Genomic DNA, 2,602 nt, shown 5'->3' on the forward strand with positions numbered 1-2,602 from the left:
GTTGTCCGGTCCGTTTTGGATCGAATCACGTCGGGGTCACCATTTGCCGCAACTGAGAGACGGGACACCGCTTAATGTAAGCAAGTGATCGGTTTATTGCACACACACAGCAGCTTATATATTTTCTAAATGCATCAAGCTTAGCGAGCTTTAAATTGATTGGATAATATAAAACCGTCAGAAGGCTTTTTACGGGTTACTGATGTCGTCAGGGTTAAAGGTTATCTTCGCACCGCAGCTGTAGTTACACCGTCACCACAATGGAATGCTCCTCGCTTCATGATGTTTTGAGACGTCCCGTTCTTCGGGTCTCCCACAGCCTTCACAGCCTTCGCATCCTTCGTCCGACCAAGGCTATCAGGCCTCCCACAACTTTCATCCGACCAAGGCTATCAGATCTTGGTCGCTTGCTCAACTGTGCAATTCCGCAGCTGCAGAATCATCGTCTGCTTTTCCCACAATTTTGTGGCTCTACCAGTGTCCACATTCAAAAATGCTAAGTATCCAGTAATAGCTCCCAAACAAAAGGTTTGAGAGCTGAAATAACTGGGGAGCCCTAAACTTCCTCTGGCAGGGGGATCAGCCCCAGTAACTTTGGGGCTCAGAACTTCCAAAGCTGAGGGAATGGTCTGCAGAGAGCCTGGTGTCATTTTCGGGCTCTACCCGCGTCCAACTTGAAAAATGCCAAACGTCAAGTACGAGCCCCCAGAAAAAAGGTGTGAGGGATGAAAGATGTTTCTGGCCTGAAACCTCCCCAGGTAGTAGACTTGCAGTGCAGCAAACCTTGAGGCTCAGGGCATTCCTAGCCAAGGCAACAGTCCTAACACTGCCTGACATCATTTTCTGTCTCTATCAGCATCAAGTTTCAAAATGTTAAATACTCAGCAATAGCACCCAATCAAAATTTGTGAGGGATGAAGGATCTTACTGGCCTGAAACCTCCCCAGGTAGCCCACTAGAAGTTCCAGTAACCTTCGAGCCCAGGACTGTCTTTGAAAGGGAACGGTCTTAACAGTCTCTGATGTCATTTTCCAGCTTTACCAGCACCCACTGTCAAAAGTGATAAACGCCCAGCAACAGCTCCCAAACTAAAGCTACAAAGGCTGAACAATGTTCCTGACCTCATACCTCCCAAAGTAGCACACTCCCAGGCCCAATATCTACGGGGCTCAGAGCACTCATTTAAGGGAACCGTCTTAACAGTGCCTGACATCACTTTCTGACTCTACCTGCGTTCTACTTCAACGCTGCTAAATGTCCAGCAATAGCTCCCAAAAAAAGGTGTGAGATCTGAAAGATGTTCCTGGCCTGAAACTTCTGCAGGTAGCACAGTAGCAGCACAAGTAACCTTGAAGCTCAGGCTTTTCCTTTCTACAGGAACAGTCCTAACAGTGCCTGACATCACTTTCAGGTTATATCAGCATCCAGCTTCAAAAATGATAAACCTCTCACAAGAGTTCCAAACTGTGTAAGCACTGAAAGATGTTACTGGCCTGAAACCTCCCAGGGTAGCCCACCAGCTGACCAGGTTACCCTTGGGATCAGGGCATTCCTAGCCACAGGAATGGTCCTAAACTTGACTGACATCTAATTCCGACTCTACCAGGGTCAAACTTAGAAACTGCAAAATGTCCAGCAATAGCTCCCAAACAAAAAGAGAAAGGGTCTAAAGAGGTTCCTGGCCTGAAACCTCCCACATTGTTCCATAAAACATCACCAGTTTAAACAAGTACTAAATACAAAAAAAACAATCACCCTGGGGTAGGCATCTAAGCAGGTGAGGCTGAGGATCTGGGGGATTTCACAGAAGAACTGGTCACCAGCATTGCCCTTGCAGAGGGGAAGGGAACATATACTGGCCGTGAGCAGTACAGCACTGAGAAACCGGCTGCAGCTCCCCTGAGTCTGCCAAGGGCAGGAGGAGGAAGTGGGGAATGAAGCTGCCATTAGCCATTCTCTGCCCCTTTGCATGGAGCCCTCTGCAAGGAGAACAAGGCAGTGAGATCTTCAGGATCTCTTCACTGGTATTATGGGGCTCTGATGTGACCTCCCAGGTGTCAGTTTGTCCTTGCAGCAGCAGGTCTATCTTTTTTCATATCTAGAATCTTGTCTAGATTGTGGTTTCCAATTCCCCCAACTGCAGAGCAGAGCTTTGTAGATTTGTTTTTCCTGATTTTTGTTCCTGGGAAACCCTGAGAAATGCCCAAATGCTCACCTAAACCCCTTCCTTTCACAGGGGCAAGGAGTCCCCTCCCTGTCCCAGGCCTGGGGGTCCTGTCTCATGGGGAGACAAGGAAAGTTAATTCTCCTGCCCAGCTCTGGTTTGATCAGGAGAAAAGACTCTGCTGGACAGAAGGATTTCTCCCCAGCTGAGGGAGGGAACATCAGAGATGAGATCACAGAATGATCCCCATGAGGCCTGAGGCACCAGGAGGGAGTCTAGAAGAACTGGTCTTCTACTGCTTAACTGGGACAAGCTCCTGGAACAAGGGAAGCTAATGGCAACCCGGCAGCACTGCAGAGAGACAGCTCTGCCCAGTAGCAGCTCCTCTGCCAAGCACACAGGGCTGGGGACACTGCCTGGAGGCACTGAGGAGAGACC

This window comes from Gallinula chloropus (assembly GCF_964237585.1).
Source record: "Gallinula chloropus genome assembly, chromosome: 30".
NCBI classification, from domain to species: Eukaryota; Metazoa; Chordata; class Aves; order Gruiformes; family Rallidae; genus Gallinula; species Gallinula chloropus.